The following is a 19,972-nucleotide window of genomic DNA, read 5'->3' as shown; positions in this document are numbered from 1 at the left end:
TAAGAATATGATACAGAAATTTTAGCCATGGGCTGAGTTCCCAAGAAGCCATGTCATTAGGGTGGGATCCTTCTGCCCATGCCTGTTCGTTATTTAGGACTTTGGTCTTTCCCAGTTACCTAAGCCCCTAAGCTAAGGTACCTCCAAAGAATGCCTTAAACTATCTTAAGATGGCAGATAAGAGGATCAGGGCTTTTATAGGTGCTTCTGCCCTTTAACTACAGGAAGAATTATACAACTAGTTTACTCTTCATGTTTGGGCAATTAATACCAGGTGAGAGGAATTTCATTACTAGGCACTCACATTTGTGTGCTAAATGTGACTTAAATACTGAGGAGTTCTGCTTCCAGTTAACAGGACTTTGGTTTTAAGCTGCTGTTGGAAATAGCCCTCTAAACACGTGTTAACTGTGTCTGCAAGGTGGGATGGGAGGCAGCAGAGCAACGTTCCCTCCCTAGCTCTGCCCAGGAGCTCTGTGTGTATTTCAGCAAACTGCGTGAACACCTGATGCCTTATGTACGTCCTCACGCAGCACCGAGCTTCCTCTCTCCAGCTCGGTCACTAGCAGGTGGCAAGTCCTCATCAGGAAGGGTTTCTGCAGGGAGTCCTGCTGCAACTGCTGGCCACGCTGCAGGAGCTCTGACCGAGCACACAGCTTCTCAGAACACCTCAGGAGGTCTCTCAAGGCCTCAAACCCCACTCAAAGCAAGGATAATTTTGTAGTTTTGGGGGTCTTCTACAGCTAAGTTTTGAGTATCGATGGCAATTGCACAGCCCCTCCAGACCCCCGTCCTGGTGCCTGACCACCCGCGCTGCACAGGACACCTGCATCTGCTCCAGAGGCTGCCCTGATGCGCGCAGCTCTGCCTCAGTGATGCTTGGCCACCATCAGCTCCCTGAATAAGACCATTCCATATCCCTCTGTTTAAACACCTAATTATATCAAGGCCTACATGATGAGTGAAAAGCGTTGGGCAGATTGAAAGCATCATGTTCCATCTTTTGCCCATCAGAGCACCCTGTGAAAACACTCTACCTGCTAATTATGGGTACGCACATGGGCCCGCTGGGTTTGGTTTTGCCACGTTATTACAATGTTGTACCTGGCAGGGTGAGCCTAGAGGTCAGGGCTGCTGATCGGTAAACAGGAACAAAACTCGGAAATCTTGAAGACAACTGTAAAGCGGAGTTTTTCCACTCAAAGTTTGATCTATTATTGTAATGAATGTTGCATCCTGCAACAGGAAGGTAGAAAAATAACAGGAAGGATTCCAAGGAGAAGAGGACAAACCTGCAGTCAGAGCGAGCTGGGCAAAGAAAGTCTTTGCAAGCTTCATCAGCTTTGACTGAAAAACAGCTTTCAGCTCAGCCTGCATAATATGATTTGTGCACTGTTCAGAGCAATCATTAGACGAGGTAGTTATCTGACTCTGCTATGGATTATGCTACAGGTGCAAGGTCTGGAATCCTACATAATTGCTGCATAGATCTAGATTTAGCTTATCATCATTTTTTACGTTAGCTTTCAAAAGAACAGAAAGAGCTTTGCAATTGCCCTGCGCTTAGCTGTGAAGCCAGAGTCACCCTCTCAGTGATCCCCGGTCAGGGCATTATTGCCAGGCTGCAGGCTGGCAAGCCCCGAGAAAGGGATGCACAGCTCACAGGGACGGGCAGCGCTGCATTCAGGTGCAACAACTGGGCAGCCAGGTCCAGTAGCCTGAAGAAGAAAATAAGCCAAGAAACAGATAAGGACCACTTACTGGCTACTCCTCTGAGTACACATGGGGCACCTTCCCCTCGGGAAGTCTCCTGACCCCCTTATGACCAGACCCAGGTGGAAAGTGGTGCACGGAGAGGCGAAAGGGTTTGCCTGAGGTTGTGCAGAAGGAGGTAGTGGCAGGGATGGTACCGCACCTACATCGTGCGAGCCCCTGTCCCAGGCTTTAGCCACAAACACATCCACATGATGTAGTTAGGCTGTCTTGGCAAGGGGAGATGAGTTTTGTTTAGGAGCTTCTAGGAAAGCCATGCCCTTAAGGCTTGCTTAGGGAAGTAAATCCCAGGAAGTTACTTTACAGCAGCCTGCGCTGGTGCTGCTTGCAGCCCCTGCAAGGGACACACGTCCCTGGCGCTCAGCCAGGCTCTCCGGCCATGCCCCAGCTTTGCCAGCACTGCCCCGGCACAGCTCAGTACCCACAGCCGTGCCAAATCCTGCCCGCTGCTGCTTGGGCAGTGTGTCACAGCATCCCACTAACCATGGCTCACCTGGCCTGGCAGAGTGACCCACACCAGTCTAATCTGTAAGTTGTTCAAGCCTAACGCAATCCCCACTGGGACGGCTAGTAATTAACGCTGCACTAACCACTGTCGGGGTGGGGTGCAGGGTGGAACAACTGGGTGAACAAATAAAACCAGGACACTGAAACCAGGCTGGTGCCCTTCTAGCCATGTCACCTCTGCAGGCAGTAGCCTGCTTTCCCCATCGGGATCCATGGGCACCCCGAGATCGCAGCCCTGATGGGGGTGGCTCACGCGAGCTGGGCACGCTGATGTGCAGGAGGGCTGACGCGGTGCAATGCAGATAAACGCTGTGGTGCTGCGCCTTTTAGCGGGGACCAGCCTCAGCAGCCAACAAGGGGGAGCAGTGGAGGTTATTGCTGTGGCCCCGCTGCTGGGTTTGCTCTTACCTGGTGGGAGTGAAGCATCCGCTGCCCAGCTGAGCTTTGTGCTCTGAGTTTAGGTGATTCCCTGATCCTCTGACAGCGATGGCGTACACTTCACCCAGGCTCTTTCAAAGGGATTCCCCGTTTTGCTCCATATACATGGGAGAAATCAGGCACACAAGATTTTTTTTTTGTCATTGTTGTATAACCCATCGACCTTTAGGACAATATTTTTGTCTCTTTTTTTAGGAAGGAGGGTGAAAAACCTCTACTCAGGGGCAATCAGGACTATCTTCCCTCAGGAAATCCTCTGATTAGAGGCTGAAATTTCATATTCGTTTACTTGTCTGATTATTTGCTGTGACGTAACGAGGACTTAACCTTTGCTGCAGGGAGGAGACTTCCCCAAGAAGCCAGCCAGCTCTTCTGCCTTGAAATATGTATCACCTGTTACCAGATGTAAGGCCTGAATCCAGCTGGAGACTTTTTCCAGGTCTTTTTTCCAGGCAGAAATCCCTGCCTCACTAGGCTTACAATTTAGGACAAAAAGACAACAGATGGATACAGACAGACAGGTGCCTTAGGAAGTACCAAGGGGCACTAAGAAGCACTAGGCTAGTTGTAGAGCGTTAGAGGCACCTTGGGAGAGAAGTCATGTACTCTAGTTTAAGGGGTTAACAACCGAGTAATGGGATTGCCAGCTGAGGCAGGCAGGACCTGGCATCCTAGGCGGGAGACAGAGATGAGGGAGGGTGGGGGTGCACCCCAAGAACGAGCCTGAGCAGTCTGTGTTCCATGTGGTAAAGAAAGCAGCAGGGGAAGGAGTCACAGAGAAGACTGGTGTGATGAAAGCAGTGGGCTCTGACCCACTCCCTGGCAGCAGCATCAGCATCATTTGCAACCAGCTTTGTATATTTTCTTGCTCTGGGAGAGCCAACAGCCCATCCACCAGAGACTGAAATTACTTGGTAGCCTCTTCAGTGACTGACCACTTTGTCTTTTCCAGTGTCACTGAGAGTGGGAGAGCCAGGGGCAGCAGGGACCTGAGTAAATCTGTTTCTTTTCTCAACAAGGTAAATCCATCACATTTCTGCAACAAACTGCAGTCGGGCCAAAATCTTCTTGGGGAGCACAAACCCCATCCCAGCTAGACTGATGGCTGCTGTGTTGGCAGGACTCTGAGCCTGCCCTTCTTCATCCCTTGCTCACCTAGTCCTCCTCTCCCTCCCCATCCTGCCAGGAGAGCAGCTTGGCTCCTCGCCATGCCCTGCCTGCTCAGTGCTGGAGGAGAGCTGACTCTGCGCAGGAGCCGCTGTGATGAGCTGAGCGCTTGTTTCCATTTTCACTGCAGATAAGGTCTCTCACAAAGCAGCATTAAACATGGCAACAGGCATATATTAAATGACTTTAAGTTCATCTTACATGTAGAGGCCTAAGGAGCCTCTTGTTTCCTCCGTAAATAATTAGGGGGAGTTTGCTGACATCTCACTTGGCTGCTCATGGCTGCAGCGGGAACTGCTCCTGCATTTCCACCCCAGAGCGCTCGGGGCATGGGGAGCAGAGAGCCAGAAGGGCTCAGAGGCATCACTTAGCACAACAGTATTTGCAAAGACAAAGCCAGGTTTCCTGTTGCTGTGGCAGTTCAGAAAGTGTTTGACTTATGGGAGGAAGGGGAAGGAGACCTACCCTTTCTGCCCTCCACAGCCACCCAGCTGGGCTTTGAAGGGACAGGGCTGTGACATGTTGCGATGTACCAGGCGGGTACCTGTGGGTGCAGGGAAGCCACGTATGATCAGCCTGGCCGCAGAGGACCTGCTGCAGTGCATGTGCCCGGACAGCTTGCCATGGCTTGCTGTGCAGAGGAGCCAGCCCCACTGCTTGCTAAGGGAGCAGGACAACCCTCTCCCCAGTCTGGGTTATGCTGTTACCACCAGCACGAAACCACCCCTCTGCCACCCCTCCGTGCCACACTCACCTTAACTCTGCCTGTTTCCCAGGCCCTTGCAGAAGTTACGAGGAAGGGAGCATTTGAGTGTCCAAAGCACCCCCCTCACACAAAGCCCCCCTTGGCTCGCTCGTCCCTGTGCTGATCAGCTGTCACATTTACGTGGGGCATTTGTCGGTAACGATCCATCAGCTCGTCTCTGCTCAGCTCACCCAGACACCTGCTCCATGGCTCTCTGCAACCAGTGATGGTGAAAAGCCAAATCAATGCCCCATAGAAACATCCAAAACTGCATTCCCATCCATCCACTGCCCCAAACCCTCTCCCCCTCCCCTCTGTTTTCAGAAAGGGAACATTTTAAAGACTGATTCTCTTACAAGGAGCCCTGAGCAGGAGCAGGGAACAGGTCATACTCATCAGAGTTTCCCTGGCTTGGCTGCCATTCCCTAGCCAAACACACATCCATGGGCACTTGTAAACAGCTCAGAGATATCTGGAAATGCTGAATGTCAATGAATTGATGCTGGTCAGTTTGATGGCCAAGTGTACTGGAAAAAGAGCTTCAGCACATGTTTTGGCTTTTAGGTGTTCCCTTCATGTTTGTAGATGCTTTGACATTTAAATCAGGTTTTCCACTGGCTATGTAGAGCTTATTTCCCCCCCCTCAAATTACATTAAAAAAAAAAATAAAACCCCTTTTCACTTTAAAGACAACAAAGTTCACCTTTTCAACCTTGCCAGGAAATCAGATATAAATGACCTGAGATGCAGCCTGGTTGCCAGTTAAGTCTGTCAGCAGATGTCACTTGCAACAGAATATTGCCTTGGTTCACAGGCTATCATGTCACCTGTCTTACACATCCCCTGCTTTACTGACACCACTGTGGTTTTCTGAGGGGCAGAGTAATGTATGCAGGACCTTGTGTAGGTGCTGGGCAAAAAGCAGTGGTGGTTCATCAGTGCTGGCTCTTCCCCTGCTGCTGCTCCTCAGGCAATACCAGAAGCTGCTGTTGGCAGTTGAGCAGCCCATTTCTTCTTCAAAAGCCTGTATTTTAGGAGTCCCAAAATGCAGAGGATTGGGGAGGGAGGCTGGGGGTGTCAACTCAGCCTTGAGAGCCTGAGAAAAACAGAGATGTCAGAGAAGACCAGGAGAAATGATCATGTTAGAAGGAATGTGGTGCTGGCACCAAATTTGTGTTTGTGTGCACCAAACTGTTCCCTCTGAATCCAAAACCACGATGGGATGGGAGAGCCTGGGTTTATACCATAGGGCACACAGCTTCCCAAATGACTAAGTCTTTCTGATTACAATTTGTCGTCTTGTAAAAGGAAAAATATTTCTAGATTACCTACAGAATTAGTTATTGTCCTGTTGCTGCTCCAGCAATAAATTTTTTGTGAAGTAAGCAACAGCCCTGAGCAGCAGCTCTGAGAGCCTGGAGCAGAAATCAAAACAAAATATCATCAAGAAGAGTATTCAGTTCTTTAAAGCACTAATGTTGCTCCCTGGGGAAGAGTATTCTCCTGTAATGAAAACCGTATTGCTTACGTTTTTATGGCTGCATAACTCATTTTGTTTGAGGTTAACTCACCTCTGATGCCTGTATGATGGGAGGGAGTAGAAATACTTCCTCCCCAGAATGAGAGTTGGCTGCAGACATTCCTAAAGCGGTTGGTTGTTTTCTGTACTGCTGGTCAGGATTTGCCTGAGATCATGGCAGAGAAATGAAGCCCTGGGCAGGTGAGAATGCTCCACGGCATCTCTGCACAAGCTCTGCTGTTTTACACCTCCTGCATTGAGACACCAAGGCTTCATGGTCCTTAGCCCACAGGTACTACCACAAATTTCAAGGATTCACCAAGGAACAGAAGTCCCCATGGGAAGTCCTAACAGCTGTGGTGCTATCACGACCTCCTGCCCATACAAACACCTGCTCCTTTAATGAAAAAGCAAATCTCTTCTTGTTGAGCAAGAAAACCCTTTGGCTGCAGTTTCCAAAGAGCAGGCTCTGAAGATTGGTGGTGAAAGGCTGGAGGTGGATCCAGCAGCACTTCGAGAGGGCCAGACATGGACAGCAGCAGCTAAGAAGTATCATTGTGTCTTAGACAAAAGTTTGATATACAGAACCATCAAAACCCAGCACACCCCTTTCTCTTACACCTCCTCTCCCTTCCTGTACACTCAATGTAAGGTCAGAAAAGTTGGAGGACATCTAAGATAACCCGTCGGATGTCCTCTGAATTCCTTCTTTCATTCAAAAAACCAATCCGTACTGGTAACGTGCACTGATGATGCAAGTGACAAGCTGCCGTTTTGAGCAACCTATACATTTTGCTAGAAAATCTAGCAAATTTCCAAACACTGCCCTGGAGGCTCTTGTGCAGCCCTTGACAAAAGAGGCAGGGCATGTTCTTACATTGTCTGAAGACTCCAGGGCTATGGAAACATATGAAAAGCGATATGTTAGCAAAACATTGCGCCATTCACACATTAGGGGCCAGGCTAGCTGGCTAGCACCTACTCAGGGCCGGGTCACGCAGAAATAGTCCACCCTGTGCTCCAGCAAGTTCTTGCCAAACCCCAGCCACCCCACTGCAATGGCATGAAGATTTCAGTGAGAAGATGGGCTTCCTTGCCACTGTCGAGCAAGATTCTGCACTGAAAACTTCCACCCAGGCAGGGAACTGTAAATGAACTATGGGAACACGGTGATTTTTATAGCAGGGAGTTGTACCTGTGTCGGGGACCCGCTGCCCCTAGGGCAGCCAACCTGTCTAGTCGATGTAGCCAGGCATCCTGTCTGACAGTGCCCCATAACAGATGCCTAGGGAACACGTAAATGCCAGGAAAGCCTGTAGTGACACTTCCCCAGAAAAAACAGGGACTTCCTGGACCAAAGATACTATCTCGGTATTCAATAGTTCTCAGCGGATTTTTCATTCACCGCTGTGTGCAAGACAAATAGTGTGAAAAAGCATCTTCTATTGTTCTACAAACTGCTACTTGGTGTTTTAATCTGATTGTCCCTAGTATAATGACTGCTCCCTCATTGCCATCCCCGTGCCACCCCAGACGTGACAGGTCCTGGAGCCCTATCTGAGCTGGTTGGACCTCAGCTACCTGGCCCTTTATACAGTAGCTGCTCTGAGCATTCTCCTTACCTTCACCAGTTCTGCTGTAAGTCAACAAATGACACACCAAAACCTTCATAACTGTGGTGTATCTCAGCAGCAAGGGGAGAGATGGCTCCAGGAGTGACTCAGGCCCAAGGTGACAGTGGCTTCCCAGGGCTCCTTCTGTTGTGTTACAAGTCAGGATTGCCCTGGCCAGTCCCCTTACAAGAAAACTGGACTTAAATATAGAAGGTGGTAAACAGACGGACCAGGAGAAATGCTTCTTTGTCCTTCTGTGTTCTGAAAGCTGGCAGACTGTGGAAGAAGCCCCCCAAGGAAGTCAAGGGAGGACCATGGCTGGTATTGTCTTGCACCAGGTGCACAAAGCAGGAGGGAATACGCTATAGATCAACGCTTCTCAAACAGTTTTTGCTAAGGCTGTGCACTAAATTCTGTATTGCCACATACACCACTGAATACTGAGAATGTTTGTCTATGACAACTGCAAATGAGGTCTCTGATAGTGACACTCACGAAGGTCAAACTCTAAAAAGACCTACCAATTTTCTACCATTATGACTGAAAGAGTCAGATCAAGTCACCAATGTCTGAAATTATAGATGGCCCCAAGCATCACCCACAAGAGAAGAGCCCTGCCTGTTGTAGCTATGGCAATACATGATTCAGATGCAGGTAACCATCTTTTGTTTCTTCTGACTTTGGTCAGGCCATAAAAACATTGAGTCAGGTTTGAAATCAGCATAACCTCTTGCCGTCTTTTTTTAGTGAGTGGAGATACAATCACTCAGCACCAGAAAGATGACACAGAAATCTGCAAACAATCGAAAATGCAATAATAAATTGATACTGGAGCCACCTCCTACAACTGATAACTGCTTAGTCATTTCTCTCTCCACCTCCTACGATCAGCCCCACCGCTGCTATCCCTTCCATGGCTTCTTTCCCTGGGACATCCCTAACATGATCTAAAAACACCTGGCTGTGCTCTCAGGAAACTGCAGTAACAGGGGAGAGCATGTCTTGTTGCTGAGCCCACTGTGCGTATGCAAGTGTTATTTTTAAACTGTTGTGCAAAAGGATGCGGTTCCTACCATCTAGAGCGTGTCTGAGCTTCTGTGAGACAAGGCTTTGCCTTTCAAAAGGCAGAAAATGCGGCATGTGCTGTGGCTGTTGCTGTGGCAATACCCATGTGCAGTGAATGCTGTAGCATTAAGTCACATTAAATAATGACACAGCTACAACACAAATTAAACTAGCCCTGAGCAGATGTTACTTAGATGGCAGACGTGTTCTTAAACTAAATGTTATCTTGCCAATATTGCTATGAGGAGGCCGAGTATGCTGTCAATCTCAGTTTGCCAGAGACTGACCTAGCTGCTCGCTCTCCTGCTCTGCGTGGCTGGGGGACACGCCACCAGCTGAATCATCTAGACCCAGAAGAACGGGGCTTCTGCTTGTGCTAGCACGGAGGACCTGACTGTGCTCCCCATGCTCATTCTGTTGTGTCAGTAGACAAAGTTGGGGCACCCACATTTACAGGCTTGAACTTTATGGATGGGGAGGAAAAGGATGAAGGGAGTGAAGGTGCAACAGGCACAGATGTTACAACACAGAAAATGAGGCATGGACACATTGTCTGCGCTGTTCCCCTCCCAGGGAATGCCATATTGCGAATCTGCAGCGAGCGCTGACCTCCATCTCATGGCACATGCGCTATACTGCTTGGTTCTCTGCACAGGTCATGATTCCCCTATTGCCTCTGGAGCACAGCTTGCAGAGGGGACCAAGACTGCTCAGTGTCTTGTCTGCACAGACCTGGAAGCATCCTGAGCAGCCGAGGATGGATCCTCTCTGGGGGTGAGTGGCTCTGGCTGAGCTACTGCTGCATCGGGCTGTTAGAGCAAGGGGCCTGCTGGGATAGATGGAGAAAGAGGACACGTTCCCTCTTTGGAGGCATTTGGAGGCTTGTTTGTAAGCCAGCCATTGCCCTTTGGATGTTCTGTCTCCTTAGGCTTCAAGCCTAGCCACCCACCCTGCGTCTCCATCACACAGACACTGACAAGGCAACTTGTATCAAAGAGGGCATGGTAAACCCTGGCAGCTATTTGTCCCCTAGACCCCACTGCTCATGCCCTGCTCATTCCTGCAGCAAACTTGCTGATGTAAGGACCCCCCCCACCACTACAGAAACACAGGTGATGTCAGTCCATGGCTTTGTTCATCATGAAAAATCAGCATATGTGAAAAGTAGTCACTTCTATTAAAGACGTGAAAATGTAGTTTTGGCAACTTTGGATGGCTTTCCAATGACTTTGGCAGGTGGCAGCTCCCACTGAAGGATGCAAACAAATTTTCAGAGGAGCTCAAGTCCATCTGAGACACAAAGGGGCCCTTCTCTCACCTACACATGCCCATTTCAGAGCCTTGGCTGAGTGCCTTTGCTCATTACCTCTTCTCACTGCCCTGCAAAGGCAGACTGTTGCCGAAACCAGAGATTGTTTCCTCTCCTCAGGTTTCAATGTAATTTTGGAATATGTTCCTGCTGGGAAGGATAAATCCTAATCTGCCTCCAACAAGAATCTTCACTACAAAAAATGGGGGTTTTGGTTCAGTCCAGGGTACGGATGGATACAGGGCCCAACAGTGAAACTAGAATGAAACTGCTGCTGATCCAAGGTCTTTTGACCCCTCTCACCCCTTCCTGACTTTCTTGAATGAGGGAGAACACTCACTTTGAAACCCGCCAAGTTGCTTTTTGTGGGGAAAAAAATAAATCCCCCCTCCCCCCAACTATGTCAGTATCAGTGAAGGAAGTTTAAGTGTTAAGTTTTAACAATCTCATTTAGATTCATTTTCTTTTAACTTTAAAATGCTTTTCCTGCATTGATGTATTTTTACTGTGAGAGAGCGCTCTCTTCATATTTCCAGTTTATTTAAAAAAATACTTAATTCTCCCAATCTTTAATTTTTTTTTTCCATGAAAAGGAGATTTAAATTAGATTGCAATTAAATTTATTGCTGGTTAAAACAAAAGCAGATGTCAATGGAATGGAATCTGGTTTCTCTTTATCCCTACTCTAAACCATCTCATCAGAAGAAACCAAGGGAGCAAAACACATCAAGAATAGCTACCTGCAGAATATAGTCGGGCACATATTGTAGGAAATCAAGTGGCACCTCAGCCCAGGAAATCAAATGTGAGTAAGCAGCTGAGATTATCTATGAAAACAGGAATCCCCCAACAATATGCATACTGAGTTCTGTCAGTGGAGGATGATTAGCTGGAGATTTTGTTCACAGGCTGGCTGCCTCCAGCATTACTGTGAGTGCGTCTCCTGGCAGCTGACAATCCTCTGGGGTTTTCTGCCTTCATGGCAGGCGGTACAGAGCATCACAGTGCTCTGTTAACTATCCACACTCGACACTCATGGGCTTACCCAGACCCTTCCCTCCCAGAGCAGGACACTGGTAGCTTCCTCAGTCCCCTCTCTCGCAGCGATCCTCCCATGTGAGCTCCATTTCACTTCAACCAGAAGCGTTTGGATTCGTGGGAGATGTCAAACCCCGATGTGGCCAGCCAGCTCCTTACCTTTAGGACATGCCTTGCTCTTGCTTTGCACATATCAGATGAAACCATCTATAATTCTCCCTGCAAAGGTCACCCAGTTGCACAGGCACTGCCTGAAGTGTGGGGACGGGGTGGGAGGGAGGGTGTTGTACCAATAAGGAAGGGAAACTCTTCCACAAAGGAAAAGCACTGGGCTCAAGACCTTGCACCCCTGACACTTCCTTCCCCAAGCTCACAAACATCTTCCTGTCACAGCGTTACTGGTCTCTCACCAGCTCTGCTCTCTTTCCTCTGAAATACTCCCATGGTGTCCCTACCCAGCCATCTTATCTTGAATGGCATCTAAAAGCTCTTCCCTTCCCCTTCCCTTTCTCCTTCCCCTTCCCCTCAGCCTCTTCATTTCCAACACCACCTACTCTCTAACTTTGCATTTTCTCTGCTTAGCATGGGGATTCTCGGAGATGCCACACAATACATGACATGTCTTCACAGTGTGTGAGAGCCCAAAGGTGCCTCTGGTGTCACAGCTACGCAAGCAGGTGCTGGGATAAGGCACCAAGAACCAAACAAGTCGATCACCCATGTGTGTATATGCCTCTTGGTTTGCATCTTTGCTTAGTATTTTACAGGGAAAAAAGCAAACAGGCTGCCCCTTGCTAATGGTTCCTAAAAAGAGGCTTAAATCACCACCTGAGCCTGTCTCCTTCGCACCAGCACAGGCATTAGGTCATCAGCCTTGTCCTGCCAGTAATGGTTAACTGCCCACGAGCCCCTGCCAAAACAGGTTGGGGAGCTTTAGGAGCTAAATCCTCCACCAGGGTTTCAAACTAGTTTCACAAGACAGTTCAAAGCCTCAGCAGCTGGAACAGTGATACGGTGTCATGTGCTGCAGATGAAGTGCTAATACTTGTCCATAATGGATTTCCTGGGATGTGTTTCACGTTTCCTCCACCTGTTGCCCCTCTCTCATGGAGTCCTCCCTTCCCTGGGCTTTTGTGGGGGTTTTTGTGGGAGTTACATCATAACTCAAGATGTCTGTTTGTGGGGAAGCAGAGCTTGGTTGACCTCGCTTTTTCACCTTATCTTCTTGTCTCATCCTGATACGAGAGCTCAGCAGTTCCCAGGAGTGGGAGGCATGGTCTGGGGAGAAGGAAAACAGCCACAGCCTCCTCTAAGGCTGTTAAGCTACCCAGCTAATTAATGATTGCTGATCACGTTCTTAAAAGAAGTACAGTTAAAGGAGGACACACAGCATATATTTTCTTTGCCTTAAGAGATGGTTGTAAATTAATTTACATATCACAAAGAGGGATTATTTGGCTTGATATGTTATATAATTACCCAGACCAGCCGGTGGGGTAAATCACACCCAAAATTGAGCTCCTGCTCCACTGCACAGATGGGATCTCTCTCCCCATACCCACACGATCAGTCTTGGTCCTGACGTTTTTCTATGTACACAAAGTGGGTATCTTAAATGACATGACCTTCCTGCCAAATACATATGACCTGCTAAAAGTTTACACTTGCAAGGAGAGCAGAATAAAGGTCTGTACCGTATCTAAACAGGAATCCTTCCAAGCATGTGCTCTCAGACAGGCTTGGGGGTGTGGAAGAAAGGTTAAATGGTAGGAACTCAGGAAACCTGGGTCCTCTATTCTGCTTGGGCCACAAATTTCCCAAGAAAGTTTGGCTCCTGACCTCAATTTTTTCCCCTAAGAGCGCGAAAAGGTATCTGACGCTTTGTTCAAAGTGCCCATGTACCACTAAAAACTGTCTGGGATCCTAGGTCCTTAGATTAACTCAGAGTTTGGTACCTGAAACCATATGTAGTCACTTCAGACCAGATTAAAAACCAAACACACACATGTAAGCGATGTGACAAAGCATGTCTCTGGTCAAGTAAGGATCTAAACCCAGGGCTCTAGTTAATGGCCAACTTATTTCTAAAAGGGTCTGTCTGTGCCTACATTTCCCAAGCTATCAAGTGGTGTGAAAAGGACTCTGCCCTCTGACAGGCACGAAGCCAAGCTACACACGCTCAGATATTGCATTGATGTGTCCAGGACCAGGCACTGGTAGCAGTAACAAGAATCACAAATTAGTAATTAAAACTACTTTTAATAGCATAGTAAGCCACAGTACAAGCAGGGCCAAATCTCTTCCAAGTTCAGCTCCGTCACGGCCTGGGTTGCAGTAAGGGCTGCAATAGGAAGGCTTTGGGGACAATTCATTACGGCAGCCAGCAGTGAAATGCAAACAGAACTGGCTCCCACATCAGAGCTGAAGGCCAGCAGACTGCCGGATCACTTAGTCTGACCTCCTGCATGGTGTCAGCTTTAATCTGTCACCCAGTGTTTCCTCTCAAGCCTCACAGCTTGAGACTGACTAAAGCACAACCTCCAGAAAGTCTCAGCTTAATCGGCTGAAGGAGACCCTGCCACCGGCCCCAAAGGTCAGCCCCCCTTCCTGCGGGCGGGGAGGAGGCCTGGCTCAGGTCACCGCACTTGTCACTTGTCACCGGAGGTGGAGGAGGAGGCGAGTGCCTCCACTTTCCAGAGGAAGTCCCACGCTGGGTTTTGCAGCCCGGCTCACATCAGCACCTACGTCGTCTTTGTCACGGCGATGGCAGGGGAGATCCGCCAGCCAGGCGTGTGCAGAAGGCTCCCGACCACAGCATCCCGCATCCCGCAGCATCCCGCATCCCGCAGCATCCCGCAGCGTGGTCAAGGCAGCAGCGTGGCCAAGGCAGCAGCGTGGCCAAGGCAGCACGGCTGGGACTGGTCCAGGAGGATGCACCCACTGCGTCAGACCCTGCGGCTGGTGGAGGGAAACCACATACAGCCCCCGTGAGAGAGGGGCAAGGAAGGCTGCACGCTTCTGTGGCAGGAAAGTGGTCTGTATGATACTACTGACTGATGGGGGGGCTGAGGAATCCGCCTGCCTTTCCTGGCAGCTCAGCACCCCCCTTGCCAGCTCACTGCCTCCCCCTTTGGTTCCCCATCCCCAAAGCACTTTGCTGGGGCAGCTGCAAGCGGTGGTGGGGTCTTGCCCTGAAGCTGATCTGGGTTTGCACACACAAAATTCCATCCAAACCCAAACCAAAGCCTAGGTTTTTTTAGCAGGGCTATGTTCAACCCCCAATGGCACAACAGAGGGTGAAATGACATGCCATGGTGGAGCTGCTGCGACCAAAAGTGGGAAATGCTCTTCCCCTTCCCACCCCTGCTCATCCCTCTCCCTGTTGCTGCTCCTGGGAGAAGTTCCCATCCATCCTTTGTGCTGGCTTTGGGGCTCCTAAGACCTGTTTCAGCTCATTAATCCAGCAGCAAATGATCTGTTTTGACTTGCTAGGTTCTTTCTCTCACTGAGACACTCTGTGAACCCAGGTTAAACCACTCTTCGTAACGTCCTAAAAGAACCCTCCAGTGATTTCAGTGGTTGGGTTCACAGCACAGGCCACCCATGGCTGCCCTGTGTGGGGCAGGGGGACAGCACGCAGCGGGTGGGCAGGATGAGAGCAGGGCTCAGGGCAGCGGGACCCTCTCAAACCAGCTTCATCTCCAAAGGAAAACAGTGGAAACAGCAGCTGGACACAGCACCAGCTGTAATAATTCCAAACAAGGCTGCATGTTCTGCAGTAAATAAGGTGTGTTTGTTTTTTAACAACAGAATAAAACCAGCCAGACCTAGAAGAGCACAGACACAGCAAAGCAACCTGATTCCTAAAAGCCTGCTTAAATTATTCCTAAATGTGTGCATTTAGGTGCTGCATGTGGCTCTCCTGGTAAGTCAGTGATTCTGTCGCTATTTGACCCTAGGGACCTTTGCCAACCTCCAAATTTTCACCAAAACAGACCCCCTTTTCACTTCTAAGTCACTTCTGTGAAAGATCAGAGTCAATGGCGAAAATGCCTGAAAACCTTAATGTTTGAGAGTGGGGTTAAATAATTTGACAAAATTATCTACAGGGAGACTTGCAATGCTGGGAGAAAAGAGGACCTACATTTTCCACAGTTCCCAATGCAACAGTAACATACAGTTTTTCAGAAAGGTCAAGGATAAAGTTCAGACTGACAGTTCAATAACTGACCAGGCCCAGTGCTCTTCACAGCTTGCTCCAGCGGTGAAGTAGTACTGCACACACAGCTGGCATTTGTGCCCTGGCTGTTTTGCACAGAGGAAGCACCAACTGCCCCGATTTCCCTGCTCTGGTGCCCACAGATACCCTGTGGCCCAGCTCAGTTGCCAGAGCAATTACGTCTCCTAATCGTCTGATCATCTCTCTTCGTTATTTCTGAACTGGAGAGCTAAATGTACTCAGCCTTTACGACACATTCACCTGGTTGTCGTATCTCTGCTTGCCCCAGCAGAGCACGTGGCACATACCTGCACTGGAGCACTGCTAGCAGGAAGGCCTGGGCATGGGACCACCCTGGGGGTACCACGCTGGGATGCCCACCGATGCACATTTCAATCTGCTGTAGGTGCCTCCAGGCATTTGGTTTCTGAAAAAAAGGCTAAAATTAGCTGTCCAGGTGAAAGCCCTATTTTTCCACAGATCTTGGTAGTTGATTCTTACTTTGGCTTCTTCTGCACTACAGGGGTCCGTTTGCCCTCCTCCCCCAAACACCATAACGCTTTCTCCATTATGAAGCTGAAACCCCTCTGCGAAACCCTGGTGTTAAGTGCGCTTTAGTTCCATTGATAATTACTGAATAATTAAAAGATAAACCTAAAGAATGTTGAGTACTTTTTTACAACACATTGATAAGATTATTAGCAATCATTTAACATCTGATTTTTGTGTTTATTGTTGCTGTTGCTGTAATATTTTTGCCTTTTAAAATTCCAGTACTTGGCTTTTCAAAAGGTTGTGTGGGAGAGAAGTCTGCATCCTTGCCAGGGCCCCAAGGATACGCTTTATATCTGGACTACTTAAAATCTCCCTAGCTGTCAGGGCTTCTGTTGCAGCTTCCATAATTTCTGTTTTGTCATTGTGTATGACCTTAGTCCAGAAATGTCACTTTAAGACAAGAGTGGTACCGCTTTCTTTCTTTTCCTGTTGGAAAACTTTGTTTAGTAACTTTACTTCAAAGGTATCTTTCTGCATTTGAGAAGTGTGAACTGGGACCAAATTTCCTACGTGAGTCAGACCAGAAAATTTCACCAAGTGGCTAATAACAAAATAAGAAGAGAGGATATAGGATGCACATTGCTGTGACTTTGAGGAGCTCCTGCTTGCGCTTTATTCTAAACACTGGGAAACAGGTTTCCAAGTGCCTGGGCACTGCAGCAACAGCACTCTTCACCCTGCTGCTGCAGAGCATGCCTGGAGTGGTGCTGAACATGATTTGCTGTTCTGAAGGTGCCTTAATGCAAAACAAGAGTATGTTGAGAATCAGCATCTATATATACACCAGACATCAACAGCAAACGCAAGTGTTCAGGCATGATCCTGTCTGAATTCTGTGCTGGGGTGCCCACCTGTCAGTGTCATACTTGGATCATCTGATGACTCACTGAGGTCTTCTTCACACAACAATACCAACTGTCTTTAAGCTCTGTGACGGTCTTTGCTGACGCAGCCACTGCCCAGATGTCTTGGAGACAGACTGCATCGCAGAAAAGCTGCAGAAACTCCAACACCCCCCCTCAAAAACCTGACTGAAAGTCATCTAAAAGCTTGGTACAAGCACAGAGCCTTCCCAGGAATCTGTTCAGGACAGCAATCCTTCTCAGGAGGATTACACTAAACCACTTACTCAGCTATACCAGACTTCATGGCACAGCGCTGTGCTAATCCTCAGAAGACAAACACCTCATGCGATGGGAAGTCACTGTGGTGTAAGTACTCGCATGTAATAAAACCTGCAGTGAAATGATGCTACCAATGCGTTCGTTACAAAGTCCTGTTATGGGGATCAGTCCTACCGCTGCCGCTCAGGTAGACCTGTTAACTAAGGGTGTCGACTTACATTTGAACAAGCTGCCATCAGACACCCGCAGAAGACCAGCTCAGGAACTTTTTTGTTTTTGAAACAGATCCTTCTCTATCTATGCATGGCCAGCATTCACAGAAGTCCTCCACTGCTGTCACTTATTGGCATGTGACGATCTGAAGAGTCCCAGCTATGATGTCCCCAGTGGCGCTGCCCAGGTGATGCAGAGATCCAGTCCCTCTTCATCGTAGTGGGGAGGACTCATGCTGTTCCCCCAGCCAAGCCTGAAAAATCTCACCTTTCATTTTATTATTCAAAACATTTTCAGTTTTGCGGAGGAGGGTTTGCTGATATTTCAGAAATGAGAAGACAACTGCTTCGTGATCTTGTAACTAGGGAGCAAACGAGAGCTTGTTAGAAAATGGGAAAGGATTGCGGGGGAGTTGCACTTTTTCCACCTAACTCCTGTGGTTTTTTGCATTACAATTCAGTAGCTTAAACAAGGCTTCTACTAAAGATCTTGTGATGTATTTTCCAGGAAGCCCATTTTCTCGGGAGTCATAGCAATACCTAAGACCCTCAAGAGTTAATACCAAAAGTAAAAGCACGGGTTTCTAGTTCATAGGACTAAAAAATGTGGGGACTAGGAAGCCTCAAAATTTAGAGCCAGGTCACCCATCAAAAACAACGCACCCTGAAATCTCAGCTTTTTGTTGTTGTTTTTGGAGGGTGTAGCTAAGGGCTTTTTATTGCTTGTGCTTTAACTCCCAAGCACAGTGAGCAGTGTTACTGTGAGTACTAATCAGTTTCCCTGCATGCTGCCTTGGGAAAGAAAACCAGAAATGGTTGTCCCATGTGGGATAAATCAGCATGTACCTCTAAAGATAATGCTTCCTGGTCCGTATATTGTAAGGCCAGACACAAGCATAAAATTCCTGTAGCCATTCTGGCCGAGCTGCGGTTGAGGTATCCAAGTGCTAGCAGACCAGAGAGCCTGCCCACTTCTCCTGCTAACATCAGTGCTTTGCCTGAGCAGCAGTCACAGGGCTCTTTCTCAGGCAGTGGCATCTCCTCCAGGGAAATCCCACTCAACTCTTTATCCTGTTCCTTGCCAAGTGCTGGGTTTTGCTTTGCAGTCCCTCCATCAGCTGAGGGGCCAGCACTTTTGCTGGACCCATTTGGTCTCTTTCAGCTGGGCATAAGGCAGAGTAACAAATAAGTATGCAGATGACATTTTGTGCTAGAATTTAGAGTCTCCTTTCCTCCCCCTTCTCTCAGCATTTTGTATGGAGAAAAGCTGTCAAAGATAGGTACTAGAATCTGGTCACTCCATCCAGCATGTATGGCTCTTTTCTGTTGTAATATTGCTACATTTCATCTACTCAGGGGCTTTGGAAGAACAGGGTGCCTAAAATACTTATTTACACTTGTGGAGCAACAAAAATAAAGTTAAAACCCCAGCTGTAGACAGTTCTCTATGAAGTTTGCTATTGATGCTGCATGTGCTCTTTGCTAGGGAGTTATTTTCCTCTTAAGGGAAGTGTAAGAGAAGCACAAGGCCTGTTAAAGAAACCTTTTGTATCCAACTGTTAAATTGTCTGGGATTTCTCCTAGTGACAAAGCTGCACTAGACTGGTTACAAACTCCATTATAAGGAGACAATTGTGAAGAGTCACCTTGAAAGTAATTAATCTTATCTAAGTCTTTAATTGTAAATGCATGAAATTATAATATGCAAAGCTTAAGGGCGCTTAATTTGCTGCTGAATATTGGTAATAGGCTAGGATTTGTGTCACCTTACTGATCTGTGTTTACACAACACCACCGAGCAGACAGGCTTAAGGAAAGGATCACATTTCCTTTGATAAGGGATATGCCAACTATCTCCTAACAGCCTGACAACAGGGAGGAAGGGAATGAACTTGCTCCCTTCGATTCAGAGGTGTGGGCTGTGCACAGGTCTCCATCCCATTTAAGACAGAAGATTTGCAGGCAATATCCTCCTCTCTGATCTTCTCCCTCAAGAATATCTGGAGGGTGAGAGCCCATCTGAGCAGAGGAGACATGGGTGCCATCTTTTCCTTAGCCCTGGCCACACCTAGCCGTGTTCCTCCCTTCCTCCAGAAGGCAAGCGTATAGGGAATTAATCACCTTTTCCTCATAGCATTACCTCTTTCCCAGCTGTTTCCCAAACTGACTCGCTTTCCAGCCACACCAATGCTAGTGTTGGCTCGAAGGAGGGAGCAAGACCACAGCAACCCTGACTTACATCCACATGCAGTTGCTGTGATGCTGCATGTCCCGTTGCTGTGTCTGTTAAGGCTGTGCCCATTTCAGGTACCCAGATGCCCCAGGACAGATATGAGGAGCTCCTCAGGAGGAAGGGTCTCATTGCCTTACGTGCTTGCATGAGCCAAGTACACTGCAAGCGGCCCAGAAATACGCAACAGAAGCCATCGTTGCTCTGGCTAGCAAACTACGTGCAGAGAGCCAGCCAGTAATTTTTAACTGAACAGTGGGGAGGACCTGCAGTGTAAGCCCATTCATCCACACACACATTCTCCCTCTCCCCCCTCCCTCTCCCAAGAATGTAAATGCCACATCTTTTGTATTTCTTAAAATATCCCTTGTTAACATAATGAAGCCATTGACAGTAACCTCAAGTCAGCATCCTACTGCAGTTCTGACAGTTCAGCAGCATCCTCACTGCTCCAAGGA

General features: G+C 48.3%; 1 long non-coding RNA gene across 14 annotated transcripts in view; it reads right to left on the bottom strand.

Annotated features, from left to right (window-relative positions):
* Window positions 1-13,413: 13,413 nt before the first annotated feature.
* Window positions 13,414-19,972, bottom strand: part of LOC114012680 (uncharacterized) — a 50,389-nt gene continuing 43,830 nt past the window's right edge. For 8 of the 14 annotated variants that reach the window (XR_008749984.1, XR_008749990.1, XR_008749991.1 and 5 more), the window contains one exon: window positions 16,534-17,646. This is a non-coding gene — a long non-coding RNA (uncharacterized LOC114012680). Of the gene's footprint in view, window positions 14,133-15,654; window positions 15,821-16,533; window positions 17,647-19,972 lie in introns of those variants that run through there. The other 6 variants (XR_008750008.1, XR_008749987.1, XR_008749980.1 and 3 more) reach the window with 6 other exon arrangements.

This window comes from Falco peregrinus, chromosome 1, assembly GCF_023634155.1.
Source record: "Falco peregrinus isolate bFalPer1 chromosome 1, bFalPer1.pri, whole genome shotgun sequence".
Taxonomy (NCBI): domain Eukaryota; kingdom Metazoa; phylum Chordata; class Aves; order Falconiformes; family Falconidae; genus Falco; species Falco peregrinus.
This window is presented reverse-complemented; position numbering and strand designations above follow the sequence as displayed.